This window comes from Castanea sativa, chromosome 11 (genome assembly GCF_040712315.1).
Source record: "Castanea sativa cultivar Marrone di Chiusa Pesio chromosome 11, ASM4071231v1".
In the NCBI taxonomy this organism is placed as follows: Eukaryota; Viridiplantae; Streptophyta; class Magnoliopsida; order Fagales; family Fagaceae; genus Castanea; species Castanea sativa.
In genome coordinates this window covers 7,544,382-7,570,425 of record NC_134023.1, presented here as the reverse complement: position 1 = coordinate 7,570,425, position 26,044 = coordinate 7,544,382, and the positions used below count along the sequence as shown (strand labels likewise).

Below are 26,044 nucleotides of genomic sequence, written 5' to 3'. Positions count from 1 at the left end.
TAATTTGACTTTTTTACTATCATAGCAAATCTTCAACAGCTTTGTCGGTATGTGTCAATAGTAGCGATGTAAGCAGTGACTTTAGCAATTTTTTGAGTATGTGCCGACAATATCATCTTTTGTAATTATAGAACTACAATAAGAAATCAGTCTTTAGCTAAGTCTAGAGTAGCAATTGAGTCATACCCAAACAAAGTCCAATTTAAAGAAACTATTTATGAAGAATTTAGAGGTAGATAATTTTTCATTAACCTTAAGGTCCCAAATAAGGTCGGTTAGGAATAGGATAGGTATTTTGTATCCCCTTTCGGTAAAATAGTAAATGTTTCCACCTTGCGGTTAATGCTTTTGGAAATTATCTGTTCATGAGTTCCTTTCGGCTCTATTGTGGCCGCTTATATGGGCAATTTCAGGCCTTCACACCCATTTGCGGGTCTTTGTTTTTGCTCTATTGTGGCCTCTTGATTAGTTTCCACAAACTCTTCCAAGGAAATTGATATTCCACACTAGTTGAGCAATGTGATCGTATTAATTGGAAAATCACCTTTTGCTATTTTAAAAATTATAATCCTCTCGTTAACTTGACATCGATTTCTAGCCATGCGTGTATGGTGAATTAGTATGAATACGCAAAAACTGTTACTTCACTTAAATTTAGTTTGCAATGAAATTTTTAGATTAACTTTTAATGTCAATATATTTAGTTTAAACATTAAGACTACACGGTGATCATCTCCCCACATGTTTAGTGTTTTGTTTTTAGATCTCAGACTGTTGAACATGTTATGATAACTTAAAACGAGATTGGCATCATCAATCCTCTATCCGTGAAGGAAAATTCATCCAAAAATTGCAACCGGGTTGTTGCAAATGATGGTTATGATATATACTTTTTTGGTTTTGCTTATTATCAAAAAGCATGTAACCAGTGGTGTTGTATCAACATGTTGTATTTTAAAAGTAAGCATCATTAGACTGTATATTTATTATTATTATTAAGGATGTAGCTCTATTTCCATTTTTTCTTCTAGATAAAAGTTCCCTTGGCTTTTCTTTTTTGGGTAATTACACTCTCCTCTATTGAGATTTAGAAGAATAACACTCCACTCCAAACTTAAAGAGAAAAAACATGAGAGATTTGAAGAAAATAATATTCCCCACTCCATTAATATTAGTAATGAAATATTCTAATTTTTTTTAAAAAAAATCTCTTTACCTAAGTTTATCCATGGTTAGTAAAAAGAGATAGTATAAACTCAATTCTATCTAGTATGTAAAGTGTAAACAAATTGACTTAATTTTTTTTTGTGAGAAAAAAAATTGACTTAAATGAAGACTGAGCTGCATATTCAACTGATATTTTTCAAGTTTGAATTGCAAAATATAGGTGTTTAATTACTATCTCAATATGCTAAGTTTTGGTTGCTTATTAACCTTACTTAGTAAAACATTGTTTGTTTGATATATATACCTTAACAACCCCTCCCCACCCAAAACACATGAATTATAATCTAAAAAGAAAAAAAAAAGGTGATGAGTCTTGATTATTTAGGTGCACCTCATCATAGGGTAGGTTAAATTTAGACATTTGAACTTTGAAATAGAAGGTAATTTTAGAATTCTACCCTTAACCAAAGGACAGGTTAGTATACAGTATTTTTTGCACCAATATAATAGAATTTGGTCAAATGAATGTCAAGGGGGAAATATTTTTTTCCTTTAGGTTTATGATAAAGTGTCATTCCCTCAAACCTCAAGAAAAAGAAATATAACTAACATTTTTTTTAAGGAAGTTTCCTTGCTTTTATTTTTATAATAAAAGTTCCTTTGCTAACTTGATGGCAAATCTATGATTAATTAAATGAGATTTTCCTAAAAACAAAAATGATAAAGATATTAAAAAAGAATGGAATATCATATGAGGATCTTGGTGAGTGGTTAATATATTTCGAATCTCATTATTATTAAAGAAATTTTGAAAGCAAAAACAACCATTTTACTTCCCTTCATTCTAATTTTGTTATTTTAATGTACACTAAATTTAGTTGTTACAAAAATTTTATTAAAAAAAATTGTGCAACACATGTACCAATTACTAGTATATAAAATAAGCAAAAAAAAAAAAAAAATTATTTTTATTCCCCAAACACATACTTAGTCAGTGAAATGATGTTTTTTTTTTTTTTTTCCTATCAATGACTTTCTTTTTCGGATAATTCAACAGTTTGTGGGGAGAGAAGGAATCTAAACCGTGTATGTTTTTATTGAAAATAAAACTTCATACGCAACAACCAAAATTATCATCTTCTAATTTTCCCATAACTTGTTGGCCATCTCCCCAAGCTCTCTAGCTCTCTTTCTTCTTTCTTCTCCTGCCTCTCCTTCTTCCATCAACTGATATATAGCCCTTGTAAATTCTTCCCTCTTTAGCACCACCCCAAACTTCTCTTCCTCTCCCCAGTTTACAACAAATTCAGCCCCTAAACTCACACCAATCTTCAACACCTGTACAATAAACTTTTCATTATAAAACTGATCAGCAATCAAGGGCCAAGTTATTATTGGCAAGTAGGGGCGAATCCCGGATTTTAAACTAGAGGGGGTTGAAGTTTAAGAAAAAAAAAAAAAAATCTAAATAAGCATCCATATAGTATTAACAAATTATAAAAACATAAAATTATTGTTTCTTAATACATTAAGATGCAATTATCTACCAACAAAGACAATTTTTTTTTTTTTAATACTAGGCTAGCTAGGATTTTTTTTTTTTTTTTTTAAAGTTAGAGTATTTAAAGTAGTGGTGCTAAAAATTTTAGCTTTTAGAACCTTAAAAAGCTATTTTTATCTATTTTACCACATCACTTTACAATATATCCAACATCAAATGTTCTAATTTTTTACCACTTCATTTAAAATAATATAAAAAACTCATTAAAATAATAAAAGAAGAGAGAGAATTTGAGTTTTTTAATTGAAGGTAGAGAGATAATCTTAATAAAATATTGTATTTTATTTTTAACAACTTGCTACAGTCAACTAGTATTTATACTAGTTAATAGTAGTTGCAAAAAATTTAGCTTTAACTTCTCTAATAACACATAGTTTTTTGGTTCTTTGATGGTAAAATAGTTTTTTTTTTTACTAAAATTCAATCATCACTGTGAATGTTTTTATAGTTTTTATTAAGTTTTTAGATTGGATAGTTGCTAGTTGGAGGGGACAAACTACAATAGATATAATAAGTAAAAAAAAAAAATTTGGACCAGGGAGCCCGGGCCCCCACCTGGATTCATCCCTGTTGGCAAGCCAATACATCCTTTTAGTGTTGAATTCCAACCACAATGAGTTAAGAACCCGCTAATTGCCATAAAATTAACAATTGTGGAGCGCAACCCCTAATCAAAAGGCCTCTCCCTTTGACCTTATCTTCAAAATTTTCTTCTAATATCCATTTCTCAAGTTCTTCTAGTTTGTCACCTCCACTTATAGTCCAAATGAATGGCTGGTTCGATGCTTCTAAGCCTAAACCAAGCTCCACCAATTCTGCTAATGATGACCGACTTAGACTTCTAAGACAAACATAGACAACAGCTTGAACTTGGTCCCCATGAATCAAGCCACTTCAAACCTTGGCTTTCATCAATCGAGGCCTTGTTGCCTCTAGCAGCCATATCTAAGTTGTCTTGATTGGTTAATAACACCGGTTCAATGCACCAAACTTTCTCTCTAACTTTTCGAACTTCTCTAACGTATGCTGGTTCTAATTCCTCAAACGTGTTAATTATCACCCCAAATGCTTTTAGTCCAGCCTCCCTAGTCCCTACATTCCTTACGAATATCCATTATGATGGATGAGACTATATTGTAGGGATGGACCCATGATTTTAAGTTAGCAGAGGCCAAAGTATAAAGAAAAAAAATTCCTAATAAATATCCATATAGTATTAAAAAAATTATAAATACTAAAACACGTTTTTAAATACATTAAGATGTAATCATTTACCAACAAAGACAAAAAAAAAAAAAACCAAAATAATGTTTTTTTTTAATAGTAGGCTGGCTAAGAATTTTTTTGTTGAAGTTAAAGCATTTTATTCTCGAAAAAAAAAAAAAAAAAAAAAAAACAGTAGTGGTGCTAAATTTTTTAGCTTTTAGTACCTCAAAAAACTATTTTATCTATTTAGCACATCACTTTACAATATACCCAATATCAAATATTTTTCTATTTTTTTTATCACTTCATTTAAAATTAATATAAACAACTCATTAAAATAATAAAGGAAGAGAGAAAATTTGAGTTTCTTAATTGAAAGAGAAGATATAATCTTATTATAATATTGTATTTTATTTTTAACATGTTACAGTCAACTGTTATTTATATTAGTTTAGTGTAGTTGCAATAACACATGATTTTTTTTATTCTTTGGCAGTAAAATAGTTTTTCTTGCTAAAATACAAGTATCATTGTGAATGTTTTTATTGTTTTAGTTAAGTTTTTGGTTGAATAGTTGTTATTTGGGTGAAGCTAGTTAGGCTTATTGAGGAGAAAGGGTCTATAGTTTTGGATGGGAGCCCTATTGGAATAATAGGTGAAGATAATGATCATAATTCAAATCAGCCTTATCAAGATAACAAGCTACACCACAATGGGAGATAATAGGGATTGAAATTCAATTACTTGTACTCTATCTGATCTAGTACTCTATCTGATTTACTCTATCTGATCTAGTACTCTGTCTACTCAAGTCATGTATATCTAATGTACTATATATATTAACAATAGCAATAGAAGAAATTCATTTGGCCAAAAGCAGTCTATTACTTTATTGTTTTGAAGCTATTACTATATTGTTTTGAATCTATTACTTTATTGTTTTATGGTATCAGAGCATTAAAAGACCCACAGCATGGCAGAATCAACATCATCCAACTCAACAACTACTTTACCAAATACAACAAACACAAACCCATCCACCTCAATCACTACTTCAGCAAATACAAACTCATCCTCCTTGCCTTCCTTCATCAATCCTCACAACATTGTCACCATGAAACTCAACTGGGACAACTTTTTACTTTGGAAAGCATAGATTATTCCATATATGCGTGGTCAGAGAGTTTTTGGCTTCATTGATGGTACAATCACACACCGCCACAAGTAATTCCCAATCCTGACACGACTTCAACCATTGATTCAATCGGAAATCTAGAATTTCTTACCTGGGTTTAGCAAGACCAACTTATAATGAGCACTTTGCTGTCCTCATTGACTGAAGGAATTCTCACTTAGGTTGTGGGCTGCACCACCTCATGAGATCTTTGGATGGCTCTAGAATGAATGTTCACTTTGCAATCTCGAGCTCGAATCATGCAAATCCATTATCAGCTTGCTACGGCAAAGAAAGGTGGATCCTCAATCTCCGATTACTTTCAAAAGTTCAAGGGTTTGTCCGATACCCTTGCCACTGCTAGTCAGCCTCTCAACGATTTTGAAATCGTTTCATATCTTCTTGTGGATCTGGGTCCTGAGTATGACCCTTTTGTTACGTTTGTCACCACCCGCGTCAAACCTCTTTCCATTGATGAGCTTTATGGTCATCTCCTTGCACATGAGAACCGCCTTGAGCAGTACCACAATGTTGCTGCAGAAGCTTTTCCTTTCGGCAAATCTCGCTTCAAAATCCCAGCCAAGTTGCGGCCGTGGTTCGCGAGGGTCACCTCCCTCATCTGGTGGACGAAACAATTTTGCCTTTTCTCGTGGGCATCGTGGTCGTGGACGTGGTGGTCGTTCCACTTCTTATCCCTCCATTGGGCCTCATTCATCTGGGCCTTCCTCTGGAACAGCTAGGCCCACATATCAAGTGTGCAACAAAATGGGTCACACAGCCCTCCATTGCTATAACCGGCTCAACCATGCCTATCATGGTGAAAGCTCAAGCTCCCAACTTGCTGCCTCTGTTGCTAGTTCCCCACCTTCTGCTGACTATAATTGGTTCCCAAACACTGGAGCAACCAATCACCTCACCTCAAACTTAAGTAATCTCAACCTTCAATTTGAGGAGTATGTTGGTACTGATCAAGTTCACGTTGGTAATGGGGCAAGTTTGGCCATCACTCATATTGGTTCCTCTTCCTTTCCTTCCTCTTCTAAATTATTTATTTTGCAAAATGTTCTACATGTTCCTCACATCACAAAAAATTTAATTTCAGTTAGTCAATTCACCAAAGATAATGATTGTTTTCTTGAATTTCATCCAAATTTTTTTTTGTGTTAAGGATCGAGCTTCGGGACGCATCCTCTATTGCGGGCCGAGTAAAGCTGGGCTCTACTCCTTTTTCCCATCCTCTTGTAGACATCATCCATATGCTACTTTTGTTGGAGAACATGCATCCCTCACTGCTTGGCACGGTCGCCTTGGACACCCTGCCCTCCGCACTATTCGTCAAGTTCTTTCAAAATTTCAGCTTCCCTTTGTTGCAAATGAAACATTTGATGTATGCTTTGCTTGTCAACAGGGCAAAAGTCACCAACTTCCTTTTACTACTACCAATTCTAGGTCTAGGTTTCCTTTGGATTTATTATTTTCTGATGTATGGGGTCCTTCCCCTATTGCTTCAATAAATGGTGCACGTTACTATGTTAGTTTTGTTGATGATTTCAGTCGTTATACAATGGCCATTTCCCATCTCTTCTAAATCTGATGTGTTTTGCATTTTTTCACAATTTCATATCCATGTTGAACGATTCTTTGAAAGGAAAATTAAGGCCATTCAAATTGATTGGGGTTGTGAGTTTCAAAAGTTAAACCCTTTACTTGCAAAATTGGGCATTTCTCATAGAATCTCTTGCCCCCACACTCATCAACAAAATGGATTAGTGGAAAGGAAACATCGTCGTATTGTTGAAACAAGTCTCACACTACTGAGTCATTCATCACTACCTCATCCCTTTTGGGTTGATGCATTTGAAACAGCATGTTATTTGATAAATCGTTTACCTACACCTGTTTGAACAAAAAATCACCTTTTGAACTCCTATTCCAAAAGACTCCTAATTACTCATTCTTGAAAATTTTTGGGTGTGCTTGTTGGCTGTTTCTACGGCCTTACAATCGTAACAAAATTCAATTTTGTTCTACACAATGCATTTTTCTAGGCTACAGCTCTTCTCATCATGGGTATAAATGCTATCATCCCCCTCTGGCAAAATATATGTTTCTCATAATGTGGTATTTGATGAAAATTTATTTCCCTATGCTACTAACTCTATTCCTGTAGCTTCCTCACAATCATCTCCACAGGTTGCATATCTCCCTTCTTCTCTGCCTTCCATCCTTGGGTCTCCACCTGCTCCATAGTCAACCACTACTTCATCAGTATCAAGATCTCCTCCTACACCACCAAGTCCAAGTACTTCACCCACCACACAACAATTGCCTCTTGCTGACTCCAATCCACAGGCTCCACCTGCACCACCACAAAATATTCATCCTATGCAAACACGATCCAAATCCAACATTTTCAAACCCAAGCACCCTTCAGATGGCACTGTTCGATATCCTTTACCTCAAGCCTTACTTACCTCTTCCTTACCTGCAGATATTGAACCCACATCCTTCACTGCTGCTTCCAAGCATGTTGAATGGCGTAAAGCCATGAATGTTGAATTTGATGCTCTCCTTTGCAATGACACCTGGACTCTAGTTGCTCCTTCTCCCACTATGAACATTGTGGGCTACAAGTGGGTATTTCGTATAAAAAGAAATGCTGATGGCACGATTGACAGGTATAAAGCTCACTTAGTCGCCAAGGGTTTTCACCAACAGCCTGGGGTTGACTTCAGTGAAACTTATAGTCCTGTGGTGAAGCCTACTACAATTTGTACTGTTCTTTCGATAGCTATCTCTTTTGGGTGGACTTTACGTCAACTTGATGTTCAAAATGCATTTCTTCATGGCTTCCTCTCTGAAGATGTTTACATGGCTCAACCACCTGGCTTCATCCATCCAACCTATCCACATCATGTGTGCAAACTCCAAAAGGCACTTTATGACTTAAAACAGGCCCCTCGAGCATGGTTTTCTTGCCTTAGCAACAAGCTTTTTGAGATGGGCTTCATGGGTTCTAAGTCTGACTCTTCTCTCTTCATTTACAAATCAGCCAACCTCATCATCTATGTTTTGGTTTATGTTGACGACATTATTGTTACTGGCTTTGATTCACATGCCATCCACCATCTTATCACCTGCCATCAATTAGATTTTGCAATCAAGGATTTGGGACCATTACATTTCTTTTTGGGCATTGAAGTTGTATCTGTTCCGAATGGTCTCTTCCTTTCACAACGTAAATATATCATGGATCGCTTGAGTTGTACAAAGATTCCTATGTCCTCTACTCATGCTCTCTCTGCCTTTCATGATGATTCATTGCCCGATCCTACTGAGTATAGGAGTACAGTGGGTGCTTTGCAATATCTTTCTCTGACCAGACTTGACATTTCCTTTGTAGTCAATAAGGTTTGTCAGTTTATGCATCGTCCCACCACAATCCATTGGTAGGCTATCAAGTGTATACTACGCTATCTCAAGCACACTATTTCTCATGGTTTCCTTCTCATAAAGAGCACCTCATCTTTGCTGGAAGCCTACTCTGATGCTGACTGGGCTGGCTGCCCTGATGACAAAAAATCAACTAGTGGCTACTGTGTATTTCTTGGCTCCAATCTCATCTCATGGAGCTCTCGCAAACAGCCAACCGTGTCATGCTCAAGCACAAAATCAGAATATTGCTCCTTGGCCACCACTATTGCTGAACTTTTATGGCTTCAATCTCTCTTACGGGAACTTGGCTTCTTTCTTCCTCACCCACCAGTTCTTTGGTGTGACAACATTGGAGCCACCTACCTCACTGTGAATCCTGCCTTTCATACCCATACAAAACACATCGAAATTGACTTTCACTTTGTTCGAGACCGTGTTGCTACTCGATGTCTTGATGTACAGCATCGCTCCACTAAGGATCAAGTTATTGACATCTTCACCAAACCGTTGATTTCTCATCGCTTTGAGCTTCTTCGTGCCAAACTCAACGTTCATTCCACTTTGTTTCGTTTGTGGGGCGTATTGGAACAATAGGTGAAGATAATGATCATAATTCAAATCAGCCTTATCAAGATAACAAGCTACACCACAATGAGAGATAATAGGGATAGAAATTCAATTACTTGTACTCTATCTGATCTAGTACTCTATCTACTCAAGTCATGTATATCTAATGTACTATATATATTAACAATAGCAACAGAGGAAATTCATTCGGCCAAAATCAGTCTATTACTTTATTATTTTGAATCTATTACTTTATTGTTTTAAGCCCAACTACAAAAATAAAATATATAAGACAAAAATGCAAAACTGACCCTCTAACTTTTAGCTTTTGTCATTTCAATCTTCTAAGTTTCAATTTTTGTTAGTGTAGTATTCTGTTAGGTATCAGTTACTCCGGTTAAGTTTGACTTTTTTTTTTTTTTTTTAATTCGTAATTAAAAGAAAATTAATAAAAAAAAAAACTGTTAAAAAAAAATGTAAAGGGAACGGCGTTGTTCCCCTACCCTTGAAATCAAAACCAGAAAATGGAAAAAGTCAATCTCGATCTCTCTCTCAAGATCAGTCTCTCTCTCAAATTGTAAGAAAACAATTTGAAACAGACATATTACTGTCTAGACCAACCTTAACACAACAACCATGAAGGCACATCCCAAGACTCAAATTCACCGGAAGCATACAAAAAGGTACTAACCCCAACATTGTAACTGAATCAACTGACACACCCGCCGTCCTCATTTTACAAAACGACAAAACCCCATCGTAAAATCTTGAATTTGAGGTGTACCCAGATATCAAAGCATTGTAACAAATAGTTAGCTTTCTTGTTTCACCATTTTTATCAAACACCTTACGTGCATATTCAATAGAAGAGCATCTACAGTACATTAAGATTAAAGAAGTTTGTACAAAGGGATCGGGGTCGCACCCAGTTTTGATGACATGGCAATGGAATTGTGAGCCGGAGATTGGAAGGGAGAGAGCGGCGCAGGACTTGAGAATGAAAGGGAAAGTGAAGGCATTGGGGGAGAAGCCAGAGCGGAGCATTTGGAGGTAGAGAGTGCAGAGAATGGGGAGGTTGAGGGTGAAGACTGAAGGGGCCTTCCATGTTTTTTTTCTTTTTTTTAACAGCTTTTTTATTTTAAATTTTCTTTTAATTACAAAAACTATTTAAAAAAAAAAAAAAGTCAAACTTAACAGAGCAATAATTGAGACCTAATAGAATATTACATTAAAACTTAGAAAATTGAAATGATAAAATTAAAAATTAGACAACTAAAATGACAAAAAGTAAAAATTAAAAGGTCAAATTTACAATTTTACCGATATATAATAACTAAAAAAAAATTGGACCAGAAAAACCCGGCCGGCTCCCTTGTGGCAAACCAGGTACCACAAATGGTTCGAACTCACGTACACTCATAATCCATGGATATGATTATAAATGGTTCGAACTCACGCACACTCTCATAATCCTTGGATATGATTATACAGTGTATGCACATAAGAGCGCAAAACAACTAGTACAATAAAAAACTAACCTTGGAATCTGAAACCTATGAGCGGTGCGGTCAGTCCATGCAAAATATTTATCAGAAATTATGCAGCTTGGAGGGGGCTTTAGCTCAGCCAAAATTTGTTCCACTGGTTGTTGCAGCTAGGAGTGTGCAGATCTCGACCGGAGCAAACCCAATCGACCAGCGCCAAGCCAATGCCGGCAAGCGAAGGGAGAAGCCCGTTTTGATGCCGGTGCGGTGTTGACGCTGGAGTTGAAATCCCTCACTCATGATACAACTGAACCGAACCGAACTCCTGCAAGTCTGCACTCCCCACTTTGCAACATGTCCGTTAGCAAGTAGAGACAACGTCCCTTGGTTTTTATTTTTTAAAATGAAACGTGTTGTTTCAATTAGAGGTTGAAAAAAAAAAAAAAGAATCAAAACCCAAAACGGTGCGTTTTGAGCTAGGGTTTTTGAAGTATAAATATGATATTTTCTCTTCAAACACCCTATCTCTCTGAGACTCGGTAACCTCAGTCGCTGCTCTCGGAACGACTGCTCTCTGCTCTCCACCAGTCACCACAGAGGGTCTTGTGCAACCAACAGAATGCAAATTCTGTTCAAGTTCAACTAACCAGAAAATGAAACAGTTCACAATCTACATATCCTCCCGTTTGACCAAAGCATAGATTGATTAGGTTGCTCTTCAATTATTGCTTTCTTATTTGCAATGTAACTGTACAATCATAGGAGAGGTATGAGTCATAGATATAAGATTTTTTTGTCCTCTCCATCCTTTATTTAGATAAATGAATAAATTTTAACTACCTTATCCATTCACAACTACCTTGATGATAAGAAAATTTTGATTTGGACTTTAGCGTTTCCTACTGCCGAATCAAATGTGAATACGATTACAAACTACAAGAGATATAATAATGAGGTCAAAACACACACTCACACTCTCTCTCTCTCTCTCTCTGATTTGATAATTACTGCCGCCATTCCTGGTAAAGGAAAAAGAAAAGAACTGACCTTTTTGAAAGGTCATCAATAAACTGCTGCTATTCCTTGATAGAACGGCAGTCTTTGCTTCTCTCTACCCTATTACTCAAAGACCACAGGATCAACTGAGGATACTCACTCTTCTTATTTTGCATCAATTGAGGGAATCCAAACTTGGAAGTACTCATAAGCCCACACCTGATATAGGAAAAAGAAAGGAAAGATGTTAGTGGCAAGTACAGTAAATCAAAAGAAGAAAGATTGAAGAAAAGTGGTTCTTACCTCCCAAACCACAACGGGGCTGTCGATACTCTAGAATCTTGATGACACAACGAGAGTATTGTGCCTTGTAATACAACATTCTTGCATAAGTAGTCCCATCCTACTCAAAATTCTCAGTGTTGTCCAAACACTCCAAACTTGCCAAAAAATGCAAGCTCACCACATATTTGTGCTTGGCATTTTCCTGGTTATCAGCAACATGAAGGCCCGTACCCTTATTTCCACGCTCCATTTCTTTTAATCATTGGCATAAGTCTCATATAGCCACATCAGCTTCACACTTGAACCAGTCTCAAAATTTGGCATCCTCCCCCCAAATCCTCCTTATCCCACCAGGCTTCTTACTAGTATCGTAATCAATCTCCAGCCTATCACAGCCAATCTTTATGCCTTTGATCATAGAAAAGTCCTCTGGAGTTAAGATCACTTCTCTGATCTCCAAAAAATGAAATGAGTTTGTAGTGTCCTAGAATCACTTTGCTAGAGTCCTCACGATGATTAAATCTTTGTGCACTTGCACCACGTCATTAAGTGGATACTAAAATTGACCGAATCTAGCTGCACGTATCTTTCTCTCAACCACGGAATTAATTGAGCGCCACCATTGGTATAAATTTTTGTAGACCCTTTGTTCTTGATTATATGATTGGCTAGCTTATTTTATGTAAATTTATTTTACTATTCAGCTTATTTTTGTTATTATTTATAAGTTCTATTGTATTTTTTTAGTACTATTCATGAGTGCCACTATACTATTTTAATTAACATTTATCTGTATTTACAGTATTTTCAACAAAAAGATTTCAGTTCCAACAAAATAAGCGAATCCCTAAAAGACCCTGAAGCTACTTGCATCCGCCGAGACTTATCGATTAGGATCACAAATCAAAGCATGCAAACAGACCAAGACAAAGGCAAGGTATGAAGGTAACATTTCTAACAAACACAAATAAGCAAATAAACAAACAAAAATTGCAAATTGACACTCTTGGACAGAAGGGTAAGTGCCGATCAGCACTTCCCTTTAGAACTAGAGCGTCGACTGCACTGACAGTTGCAGTCCTTTGTGGTTTGATGCAATAACTCCAAACCAAATTGTTTCTAACACTATTTGAGGTCCACCCAGCTAAAACACATAACCAAATACATTAATAGTTCATGGATTTCAATTATAAAATCTTTTATCGTCCAATATGAGATTACCAAAAGCTAATTGTTATCTTGACACGATGATAAAAACAAATCATAGAATGGAGACATAAGGTTCAAACACTATCATTAATATATATATATATATATATATATATATATATATATATATATATAATTATAATACATCAACGCTGCTACAAAATCAAGCAATAAGCTAAGAAATTCACATACCCTCTAAAAGCCATTTCCAAACTCAAACTATCAAAAAAGCCATTCCCAAACACATAATCAATAAAACCCATTCTCAAATTCTTAAGCATAATTGGACTCTCAAAGTTTCATTTTTCCAACTACATTCATTATTCTCAACGGTCATAAACAATCATAAAAACCACATTAAGCACTTAACAAATCAAACATCAAAATTTATTCATTTGATAACCAAGCCTGAAAATTCCCAACCCACACCACACCAATTACCAAGCTTACATTCAACACTAACCACAAACACTTGACCAACATACCCATGACCTCAAATTCGAAGCCCCCATATACAATCCAATAAACCAATCATGAAAAAATTCCCATATTTTGTCCAGCAACACCCTAGGAAGCACGATTGCGGATTCAGATTTGAGTTCGAGTGTGAGTGCGATATGGTAACTCGGCAATTTTTGAAAAAATTGTGTGGGTGAGGCGGGATACATTTATTAATAAATTATTATATATATATATATTTTACAAATTATTAAATATATTTTCATATAATGGTAAACATATACCAATTTAAGAGTAATATAATAACTACAAATAATTCAGTCATTTGAATTTAAATTGTTTAACCTACAAATAATTTGACAAATATATAATCAGTTAATAACTAAATAAGAAATCAACTCAAGTTTATTTTTATTAATTTTTTTTAACATGTATTTCAACCAGTTTCTTTGCCAGTTTCGGCCCAAATTGGCCTGAATTGAAAAATGAGAAAAAAAAAAAGACAAGCAAACTGGCGCGTTGACGCATGTCAAGTGTGGGTGTGGCGATCTTGGAGCTGTACCCATGCTTCCCACCACCCACGTTGTAAAAATACAAACCCATATCTCCCACCCAAAAAAAAAAAATAGAAAGACACTAAAAGTAAAAGATATATATATATATATATATATATATATATATATATCAGTATAGAAATAATATATTGTAATGAATGACCACTAAACAAAAAATAATTTAAATATAATATTATCCTCGTAATCTATTTTACAACAAAACAAAATTTTTCAATTTGGTAGCTCACTTTTTTAATTTCATTTTCCATATACTGTTGCACAGCACTTATCCTCGCAGACATGGATCAGATACCACCATTCCCACAGTTTTGGTTTTGGAGTTTGGACCCAAAGATGGTCCCACTAAATACTAAATAGTTAAAAACAAGACGGTCCTCGATGAAGGACTGATAGTGTTAGAAAAAGGACAATCTTGTAAAAACAGAGCTCTGAGGTAGCACCCTTGCCTCTATAATAACCTTCACAAACCCGATTCTCCTCCTCCGCCGCATTGACTGACAGCGTAAAATGACTGTAAGACTGGGTGTTAGGGTCAAGATACACAACCTGACACACTTTGGATTGTTGTGAATTGTGAAGGGTGTCACGTTTGGGTATCTTGAACCTCACACCCAGGTTCACAGTTATCCCCCAGTTTACAAGATCTCTCATCCACCATCTTCGAACCCAACCCTGTTTGGTTCCCGAGAAAACAGATAAAGAAAAAACATAGTTTTTGAATCTTTTTTGTTTCACGGTGCTTTGAATTTCATTAATGTTTTGTGCACTTTTTAACGTATTTTTATTGCATTTTAGATTTACATTTTTTTGGTTGGAGAAACCATATTCGGTTTACTTGGGTAGTGGTTTTTACTTAGATTTTAATATTTTGGCTCCTAAGTGATGAAAAATATGAGATTCGTAATTTTTGTCTATTGTTTTCAGAGCAACCAATCCATATGGATGGTTTAAAAGAGAAGAAAATGTTGGAAATTAGATTGAGATGTGATTTTCTTTCTGTGGAGTCATGTCTTCCATCTGTTTGTAGAAATGCGTCATAGTTGGTCTGATAAGTGATAATAAGGGTAAAATACAATTTTACCTCTCATCACTCACTGTGAGAGAAAGAGCAGAAAAATAGTAAGGTTGATCAATTTTTAAAAGCCTTTGAACTTGGTTGACATCGGCCTAAACTTTAAGAGCACTAAGTGTTTTACCTTTTAATAGTATTTTATCTTAGCTATTAAATAGTACTAGTGTGTATTTTCGTGTATATGTACAAATACAATTAAAAACAATCATAATTATACAGTTTAAATTATATATAGTACTAGTTTACACTTTTTTTAAATTATACATTTTTGTTCTCAAAAAAATTATACATTTTAAAATATGTAATGGTTTCTTATTATATATATATATATATATATATAATTTAGAATTTAATTGGATTTAGATTTTTTGGTTTTTGCACCAAATAATACATACGTCAAAAAAATTTAAAAAATAGATGGACACGTAGCAAAAAATTAGACTCCTATTGAAATCTAATTTAAAATCTAATTGGATTTGGATTTTTCGATTTTTACATTCAATAATTCATTTGACACAAAATTAAAAGTTAAATAAGACACGTGGCGTAAATTTGACAATCCAATTAAATTTTAATTGGATTTTTTCTGAGTTTTGGCTATTAATATATATAGACACACATGGATGCTTATAGGCTATAGCTAAAATTTTGTCGACAGGGATTACATCAATACATGTTTCGCATTTAAATTGTTTGGACACCAACTACTTTTTAAGTTCTTCAAATGAAAAAGAATTATATTAAAATTTTTATTTTATTCTATTGTTTGGGAGCTTTATGGAGAAAATTGAAAGATAATTATGTTATCTGAGTGTTTAAGTGGAAATGAATAAAATGGGTAAGCAATATCAGTTATTCTTTTCTTTTCCCTTAAAATTTTAAAATTTAATTTCTCCAAATTAGGATGAATACGCTTCCAATAGTGTAATGTTGGTGCTAAATAAAATGATACAACTTGCTCACGTGGTGAATTGTGAGTGATAGAAGCGTGATTGTGGGTCCATATGGAGACACACTTCTACTACTCACAACTCGCCATGTAGGTGAGTTGCAGCATAAGTTGTATTATTTTATGTGATGCCAATATTACTCTTTGAAATTGGAGTATAATAGTAATATTGTTATAATGTAATTCTGTTTCATTTCTTCAAATACTTATTCCAATAAAGTTACTTACATTCTATTTCTTTTCATCATTAACTTTAAAAAATCCAAATAAGATTACTTAATTCTATTCAATTCATTTCCTTTTTATTACTTAAACTAGTGTGTTGCTTCGTGCACAGCTACAATTAAAAACAATCACAATTATATGGTTCAAATTATATATATATATTTTTAGAAGAGGTTCAAATATACATGGCATTAACTAACACTTTTTTTTTTAAACCATATATTTCTAAAATATATAATGGTTTTATTAGATTCTAAAAGCTTAGAACAATTGGTAAACCGTGAGCATAAACTTGTCTAGATATAGACTTCTAAGTCTATAGGTATGATTAGACAATGCTAAAGGTGCTGTAAGTCTAAACACAAAAACAAGGAAGTTGTAGGTTCAGGAATTCGAAACATGCCAGGTTCGACCGATCGAGACACGGATCTACAGAACTTAATTTCAGCTCAATAGCTAGTTAAGCCCATTAAGTGATTAGTGTTTCAGATCTATTTCAAATAGTATTTAAAGGAAACCCTAAAGCACATTTTGTGATGACTTTTGTAGGTGCTTTTTGAGATTTAAAAGGAACTGTGCCTTCTCTTTTCAAAGTTACTACTGGAATTCCATCTACACATGATTAGAACCGGTAGATATGAAGTTACTGCAACAAGATCATACACAGCTGATGATTTAAATTTTTGAGTGGGATCCCAGAGTCACAAACATGGGTGTTTGTTAGGTTTTAAAAGTTTAGAAGAATTGGGGAGTGCATACTTGACTAGATATAGATTCCTAAGTCTATAGGTATGATTAGATAATGCTCAAGGTGTTGAAAGTCTGGATAAAAGAAAAAGGAAGTTGCAGGTTCAGGAATTCGAAACATGTCAGGTTCGATCGATCGAGAAGAAGGCTTGACTGATTGAGATACGGATTTGAAAATTTTAATTTCGGCCTAACAACCTATTAAGCCCATTTAGTGATTAGGGTTTTAGATATATTTCACATAGTATTTAAAGGAAAACCTAAGGCACGTTTTGTGATGACTTTTGGAGGTGCTCTTTTGAGATCTAAAAGGTACTATGTCTCCTTTCAAAGTCACTACCAAAATTCCATCTACACATTATTAGAAGAAGTTGCTGTAACAAGATCATACATAGCTGATGATTTAAAGTTTTGAGTGGGATCTCAGAGTTACAAACGTGGATGTTTGTGTGTTACAAATTTAGATAGAAGCGTTTGTGGATCATTGGCGGAGCTAGAAATTTATCTTTGGGGGGGGGGGGCATATATAAATTTTTTTTTTGGTATGGAATGTAAAATAGTAATGTACAATACTTCATAACTCAATATGTATTATAAACAAAAACGTATTTAATTAAAATTAAAAAATCATGAGACAAGAGTGACAAAATGATTTAGTATCTTTAATCAACAATGAAATGTTAATATAGTAGTATATACTGTATATTTTAATCAACTAATCAAGTACATTTATAATTGATAATGCCATTTGGTATATAATATATTGATTATTATAATAATAAATAATATAGTTTAAGGAATACAAAAAAGAAAGCAAATGTAAAGTAAAGGAAAAAAACTTAAAAGAAAGCAAATGTGAAGTACCTAGGAAAGAGTTAAAAACAAGAGGTCAATTGGTCAACTAGGGGCATAGAGCACTGCACAGTCAGGAGATGAGGGGCCCACAGAAGCTTCATCTTTCACTCTTTCTTGTCTAGTTTAGTCACACACTACAAAACTTTTACTTTTTATATTGTAAACAAACTACAACAGCAGTGGGAGGGAAAAGGAAAGAACTGAAAAGAAGAAGAAGGTAAACGTCAAGTCGCCAACGGAGACAAAGAGAGCAAGAGAGAGAGACAATTGTATGAGGCAAAATGTTTCTGCAACTATGTGGGGGACTTGGTGGTGTGGCACATTAATAAAACTTCTGACTTTTCAATTTTTCTACTATTGTAGTACAAGTAAGCCTTAGATGTGTTGGGATGAAAATTAAAATTTTTTTCCCTTTTATTTGTTGAGGTAATTGTTAAAATACCTATGTGTTCATTTAAAAGATGTTGAAGGTTTAATTATTGTAATTTGTTGACATATGTATTTATGGATTGTATTTTATTTAAATGAAAATTATGTTTATTTTTAGACTTTCTTTAAATATGTATATTATCATGTAAAAGGGGCCAAAATGATAAGGTTATTTAAAATATTCCAATTATTTAAGATATTTCCACAATTTTCTTTTCTATTTTTTTTTTCAAAAATTTTGTGAGGGCTAAGGGCCCCTTTGGTCATCAAATGGCTCTACACTGTCATCGATTCGAAATTGTGTGTGGTTATGTGAGTAAGTACTACAAGAGATAGCTTTAGATTTAAGGAAAAATCTATTGTAAAACTGCCGTTCTAATTAGTGAATTTGTTGCTTTGAGGATATTTTAGGTTAAATCCTCCCAGTTTTTTTACCTTTAAACAGGATTATTTCATTGGTTTTCCTAGGTTATCATATTACTTGTCTTCTTTACTTTTCCGCCTTAAGTGATTTGATTGTTTGTGTTTAATCTAGATTTAAATAATTAATAAACCTAAGTAACTACTTGGTTAATTAATTAGGTTAAACAATCTGAGTGTGCAGGGATTTAAACAAACTTAACTTAATAGGTTCTCATTGTGTGTGTACACACACACACACACATATGATTTAGTATTTTAATTGGTTTTAAACTCCCTTATTTAGCTTGCTATGAGATAGAGTTGTTTTCCAAAAAAAATAAGCAATAATTTTTATGTTGACTAATGCTAGTTTTCCTTTGACTTTTTTTTTTCGTTGACGCTACCAAATACTGAAAAATATGGAAAACTATCTTTACATAAGGTTTTCCAAAAAAACAAGTAGTGTGTAATTGGATTTGGACTCTTTGATTTTTACACCCAATAATTCACTTGGCAGTTGGCACAAAATTAAAAATTAAATAGGACACATGACACAAAATAGATAATCCAATTAAAATCTAATTAGATTTTCTTTAACCTTTGGCTATTAATATATACTAGTCGCTAACATATGCGATGCATGGGAATAACTACTAAATGAGTTTGAAATGAGTTTTAGGAAAAAAATTGGAGTAGTAAGCACAAATGCATAAAATTAAAAAAAAAATGATATTGAAAGAAATAACACAAAGTTTCTATTGGCCGAAAATGTGCATATTGAATGAAAATGTGTCTATTGACCGAAAATGTATCTATTGAATAAAAAAGTGTCTATTGAATGAAATTGTACCTATTGATTGGAAATGTACTTTTTCAATGAAAATGTACCTATTGACCTAAAATTGTGCCTATTAAAAAAAAATGAAAAGTCACAACTGTTCGGTGTTTATAAGAAGTTATAAATATTATTAATTTTATTTTATAAGAAAGTATTTACATTCATAAATAGGATTACAATCGGATTAGTGGCTATTGAAAAAATAATAGTAATAAACTGTGAAAGAAAAGAAGAAAAAAAATTCTAATTTTTGCTCCATCCTCATTGGAAAACCTCTCTAACTTACTTTGGAGTTTACGGTGGGAAAGTCTTCTTCATCCTCAATAAATTACACCACCGCTTTGCAGATGAATCTCCAACAAATTTGCATCTTGGCAAATAGGCAACATGCTGGCGCCAGCCACATCACATTCTCATTCTCATAGATGAGTTTTTGACTCTCTTTCTCTCTCTCCTCTCTCAATTCTTTGGTCTGGTTTGCTATTTTATTTTTTTTCCTACTTTACTTTTTATCCCACCGTTCCAATATGCAAGATTTGAAGTCCACTATCCAAGTCCCAAAGCAAGATGTTTTTTTACAGTTTTGAGATAACAATTTGCTTCAAGTGCCACACGTATGGTTTACACTTCAAGTTATCTTCAAAAGCAAAAACAAATTCTCTCAAGTTTGATCCTTTACTTGTTTTTTCTTATTTGTCATTAAATTAATAAATAGATTATTAGTGTATACAATATAATACTATGATTATTGAAACTGATATTATTTTTAATGTATAATATAAATAAACTAATATAATATTTACTTTTGAGTCTATTAGGAATTTAATTGTACCGTAGTCATTAACTCATTATATAGAAGAGTTAAAATTTAATTTTAAAATCTAGGTTTATAAGTAAGTTTAAAATTGTTGATTCATTCTTCAAAATAAAGAAAGATAGTACTGTTACTAATTTAACTATGGTACATAGTATAGATATATTAAATATAAATTTTAATCATCTTATTATTTTTCGGCCCCAAAGTCAATTTTTGACTCCGTCACTACAAGAAGATGCCTATTGAATGTAAAATTGTCTATTTATTGAAAAATGAAAAGGCACAACTTTTCGGGTTTTTTAAATGTATGGCATTTATTTATGTAACCACTTGGTACAATGAAGAGTGGTCAACAAAAAATCAAATATTTCACTTTTAAATTATATATAGATATAGATATAGATATAGATATAAATTAATTTATGTACCCATATGGTGCAATAAAAAGTGGTTAATAAAAAGTCAGAAGGTATCTATTGATCAAAAAGGTGTCTATAGGCAGAAAATGTGTCTATTGAATGAAAATGTGTCTATTAACCGAAAATGTACCTATTGAAAAATGAAAAATCACAACAGTTCGTGTTTTTAAATGTATATGTGGCAGTAATTTATGTAGCCACGTGGTGCAATGAGGCGCAGTCAACAAAAAGTCAAACATTTCGACTATTAGTTATTACTAGCGTTTAACCCGCACAATGCGCGGGATCATTTTATGAATTAGAAAACAATCAACTTAATATATTATACTTAATGTGATGGTAAAATATGGAAGGGGGTGGATGGCTAGTTGTTCAAATAATGATGCTATGTGCAGGTGTTCTTCTAAAAAACAGGCATAATCTGGCATCAACACATGATCTAGAAAAAATGTTAATTGAAATCTCATAAGTTATAACTAACTAGTCGCTAACCCGTGCGATGCACGGGTCACTTTTAGCTCAAAATGTTAACATGTCTAAGTTTAAATATTTATCTAATTTCGACTATTTCAAAGTTAAATCATCTCTAATATGAAATGGAGAGAGTAATTAAACATCTTGTATGACAAATTGTCAAAAATTTAAACATCATTAAAAATGAGAAACATTCAAATTTTATATAGTAATATATTACATAATCATAACGTGCTATTACACAAATACAATTCCTTGGTAAATGTGAAGATAGATGACAACTATTTTATATTATCTTGAGTAAAATTTAGCCCCACAATTGTAGTGTATCACATAAAATCGGAACTACAACCATGTAAAAAGAGAAAATTAAAATTGGATATAATAACAAAATTCTTTTACACCACAATAGAACCAAGAGAATTATTATAATGCATAATCCAATATGAGTATGAGGATAGGAGTTGTACTCTACATTACTGCAAGAAAAAAAGAAAAGAAAAAAAAAAAGAACAAATCTAGAATAAAGAACAAATAGAGAGCATATCTAATTAGTTAAGAAATCAAACAGAAAAAATTCTAGTAGTGAGGAATAATTAAAATTGTAACAAAATAAATATAAAATAACACAACTTTAACGTCAATATGATTTCCCTACATCTACATCACACCCAATTACTCTGTATTTTATTGGCTTTCACGGAAACTAAACCAAAAAAAAAAAAAAAAGCATAAATCAATTTGCTATGTTTCTTAATCCAGTGTATCAATCAAGTGTTCTTGTGCCCACAGTGAGATGCTCCATGGACCATAGTGGATGCTCTGTAATTTCAGTCCATTGTTGATTTTTGGTTGCCAAATTCTCCACGCATTGCAGTAAAATTTTTTGTGTCATTTGCTTTACTCAAACATGAATTCAATTACTCCCTTGAGAAATAAAGATTGAACCTCCTGAAGTCCAGGCCATAGTCTGCAACTCTCCCAAATCTAATAGATTGTATAACATGCCAAAAAGATAACCAACTAAGAATAGAATAATATAGAAACAATGTAACGAACATGTTTATTAGTTTAGAGAGAAAGCAACGTACCATTCCATTGCAATGACCACCATTAACTTCTTCAACATATTTTCACCTTTAAATTAAAAACAACAAAATTAAATGAAACCTTGATTATATAAGGTGGTCAAGCCAGGTCTATTATTAACCCATATTTGTCAAGTGTAACATTGGAACTATCAGATGACATATTCATTTACTTTTCTTTGTGTGATGGCAGAGCATATTCTGATAGCTAATTAATAGCAATATAGCGAGATCTGAGTTGAAGGTAAGGAAACATGTCTATGAAATAATAGGCAACTTCTGACTTTAGATTAAAATATGAACATAATTACATAATGTGTAACTTGTCCAACAGACGACAAAGGAGCACTTCTCTTTGAAAGAAACCACACCCTCTGGCTCTGCTAGGTTTCACTTGGGGGTGGGAGTGAATAATTGGCATTATCATCATTCCTTGCAACCCAAACTCAAAAAAATAAGAGTTGGAGAAAAAATGGACTCTCTCCTATAATTGAAACACTTCAATTTGGCTTAGGTATCATCACAAACACTTAGGGGTGATGAGGTTGGACTCTTTTCATATGCGATGCACTAAAGTGCTGGCTATTGTAGACAATAATCTGGGATGATGATAAACACCGTTTACCCTTGGATCATGACAATAGAAACAACCTACAACATCTAACATTCCATGAGGTAAAAGAGATGACAATCCAACTACAAATTTTAGACCACTGAATTCATTTGATGTCAAGCTTTACATTCAGACTCAATTGCAAGTTGGACAACAAATAGCAGTAGCATAATCAATGGAAAATTATATAACAAAGTATAATTCCAAGGCAAAATTTGATTCTAAGGAACAACATATGATCCAACTCAGATTTTTGCAGGAGAAGAAACAACATTTTTTTTCCTATCCTTTTATCTTATTTTATCCTCAGATGTGAAGAATAAATTTAAATTTTGAAAGAAAACAAAGATGAAAAAATTAATGTATAAATAAAGTGACTTCCTCCACCGACAACAATGTGAGTTAAATATTAATAAGCAGAATCTCACCAACATGTTTAATATAACCACAAATCAAACAATTACCCAATAAAACTTTTTTAATGTAAATAAGCAAGATCTCACCAACATGTTTAATATAAACATAGGTCGTGCACTTAGCTAACAAAACTTCCTAAGAGCAAAACCTTAAAGACACATCACAAAAGCAAACAACAACAAAACTACAACTCAGAAGAGAAACATAACAAACAACAGATCCTAGAGAGTTAAGAAAAATTACATCTCAACACAAGCAATTAACAACAATATTACTATATTTCATAGCTTTGTTTTGTCCACATAGCAAAAAATAACTTCTAGAGCCTATAAATATGGCCACATACCAAAACTATCAACCAAATTATAGCACATGTTAGGATATAAATATCAAGCAACCGAGATGACCAAATTTTTAGTGAAATAAAGTAGAAAAGTGCATTCATGATTAATTGGAAACCTAAGCAAACCTCAACTCCACATCATACTTTAAAATCAAGTTCTAATCTACTTCCAAAACATATTTAAACAAATGATTAAATGCATTAAGTACTAATCAAATTAAATAAAAGATCAAAAGAATAGTAAATGTAACATCTCCTTAACAATTTAACCATTACAACTCTCTGTGAAATCCATTTATCAAAGTGTTGGTGTCAAAAATATCCCTAGATACACAGTACTTAAGTATGCAAGTTATGTTGAGTGCAATATCATAGAGGTTAAAACTGATTTAATTCGAAGGTATAGAACTACAAAATCTCCATATAAAGATAACTAAAACAATTCATTTATTTTTAATCCAATAACTAAAACAATTTCAACAATTAAAAAATTAAGAAATAGGCATTAATAGTTATCAATTCCACTATGAGACGACAAAAAAAGAGGTTTTTTCTAAATTTAAAAAAAAAAAAAAATCAAGGTGATAAAAACTTGCCAAATCTTTTTGAATCAAATCTTGTCAATAAAAAAACTACAACTACAAATATTCCAACTTACAAACCTCAAAGGTGTGCCAATATTTCATAGTTTCATACCAGTGCCACATATTTCTTTGTTTGATTATGTTGGAATCTTAGAATTGAACAACAAATAAACCAATAAAATCAACATATATATACAAAATCCCAAAAGCAGCAAAACTGCTGGTCTACTGCAAACAAACCAAGCCAAGAAATCAACGACAACTCAAAAGGATTTTTGAATACAACAGAAGGCCAAAATTTATATCAATATGGGAAAAAGAAAGAATTGAATCCAAAAATTATGTACCACCTGTCTAAAGAGAAATTTCATCAAACACATGGCAGACAACCCTTTTCAAAATCCTCCAATCGTGCCCTTCTGTTTCTCATCTTTCTAAGTCTCTCAAACCAATTCTAAATTTTAAACCTTAATCAAAACCAATTCTAGGCTACATGCGTAAATCAAAACTAAACAATTCATATCAATTTTTTTGAACATAAGAAAGTACCTGTAATTGATGTGCTGTCGGCGGTATTACAGTGGTGGGATGCCGACTGAAGGTGAGTGCTGGCTTGACAATGTTGGCAGCGCTTAAACTTTTCTCTCCGGGTTTCTATTTCTTCTTGATGTGCCTTAAAGATTTTTTCCTTGCTTCGAGGCTTTGCTTGAAAATAGAGAGAAATTTTTTTAAAGTTGTGCTATGCACAGAAAAATAAATTTCAGAAGAGAGTGAGAGAGAGAGAAAAAGATTTAGGGGAAGGAGATGCCCTTCTATTTTTGAAACGACATTCATACAATCTCACAAACAAATCAATGGCATGCCAAGGATTATGCAGAAAACTTACCGCAAGAATTGAAACAGCAAAAACAATTTGCTTTGATTCTAGCACTATTGAGCAACATAAATAGGTCCTTTTATTTTTGAAACAACATTCAGGCAATCTCACAAACACATCAATGGCATGCCAAGGATGCTCATCTAATATAAACACAAACACAAACAAACGGAAAAAAAGGGTATGATATTAACATAAACAGAGCATAAAAGTTTTGAACCCAAAAAAAAAAAAAAAAATTGAGATGTAGAGATACCTCAACCAAAGCAGGCAAGTTCTGTCAGTATTTATACACTGTGTGAAAAGGAATAAAGGAAGGAAGAAATCAGATAGGCAGCCGTTACTGGGAAACAATAGATCAGGAAGGTGGGTAGCTTTCAAACCCTCTGTTTTCTCACGCAAGGCTTCAACGTTTTTATTTTTATTTTTTTATTTTTTTTTCCCTCCCTTTATGCTTCCCTCCATGCTACAATCTTCAAACACTCTGTCTCCTCAGGCTTCTACTTGGTCACGCAAAACCCTGAAACATTCCATTTTTTTTTCCTTTAAGCTGAAAAGGCTCAGCAAAAATTGGCTTCAACGTTTTTAATTTTTAATTTTTTTTTCCCTCTAAGCTAAACTGAAAAGGCTTTGGGTCCGACTTGATAGTAGAACTAAATAAATAAGAGGTGGGCTGAATTAATTATATAAATTTATTATAGGGTGATAGTGGAAGTAAATAAATAAGTAGTGGGCTGCATTTATAGGACTAGGATTTATAAGGATGAAAATTGTATA

General features: G+C 33.2%; 1 long non-coding RNA gene, 1 other non-coding gene and 1 pseudogene across 3 annotated transcripts; 1 reads left to right on the top strand and 2 right to left on the bottom strand.

Annotated features, from left to right (window-relative positions):
- Nucleotides 1–2,207: 2,207 nt before the first annotated feature.
- LOC142615976 (anthocyanidin 3-O-glucosyltransferase 4-like) lies at nt 2,208–5,026 on the bottom strand (annotated as a pseudogene).
- A 450-nt stretch (nt 5,027–5,476) lies between these two features.
- On the top strand, nt 5,477–5,615 carry LOC142618146 (small nucleolar RNA Z247). The gene has a single exon (XR_012841195.1). It is a non-coding gene; the product is annotated as a small nucleolar RNA Z247 (small nucleolar RNA).
- A 16,254-nt stretch (nt 5,616–21,869) lies between these two features.
- Nucleotides 21,870–25,727, bottom strand: LOC142615501 (uncharacterized). 2 transcript variants are annotated; one of them, XR_012840778.1, is made up of 4 exons: nt 25,524–25,727; nt 24,940–25,410; nt 22,437–22,482; nt 21,870–22,332 (listed from the first exon to the last, which is right to left on the bottom strand). It is a non-coding gene; the product is annotated as an uncharacterized LOC142615501 (long non-coding RNA). The 2 variants fall into 2 exon arrangements; XR_012840777.1 differs by lacking the exons at nt 24,940–25,410; nt 25,524–25,727 and adding an exon at nt 22,745–23,360.
- Between the last annotated feature and the right edge of the window lie 317 nt (nt 25,728–26,044).